This window comes from Anneissia japonica, unplaced genomic scaffold, assembly GCF_011630105.1.
Source record: "Anneissia japonica isolate Jap-2015-1 unplaced genomic scaffold, ASM1163010v1 scaffold1430_len515961_cov162, whole genome shotgun sequence".
Classification (NCBI taxonomy): Eukaryota; Metazoa; Echinodermata; class Crinoidea; order Comatulida; family Comatulidae; genus Anneissia; species Anneissia japonica.
The window spans coordinates 327049-327304 of NW_022693412.1; positions in this window are offsets into that span (position 1 = coordinate 327049).

Here is a 256-nt window from a genome sequence, read left to right on the forward strand (position 1 = left end):
TAATAATTTGTTATTACCATTACTCATTATCATTAATGAAACAATAGTCAGTCAGAGGGCTTATTAATATGTAAAAATATGTATATTAAGCCTGAAGGTGGCGCTTTACTACGACAGCCATCTTGGATGGTACCATAGAGATATAATAAGAATACTAGAGCGCTAACAGCAATGTATTCGATGTTCGAAATACGCAGAGTTGTGTGTGTGTACCATCCAAGATGGCTGCCATAGATTCAGCCAATCAAATTTCCCC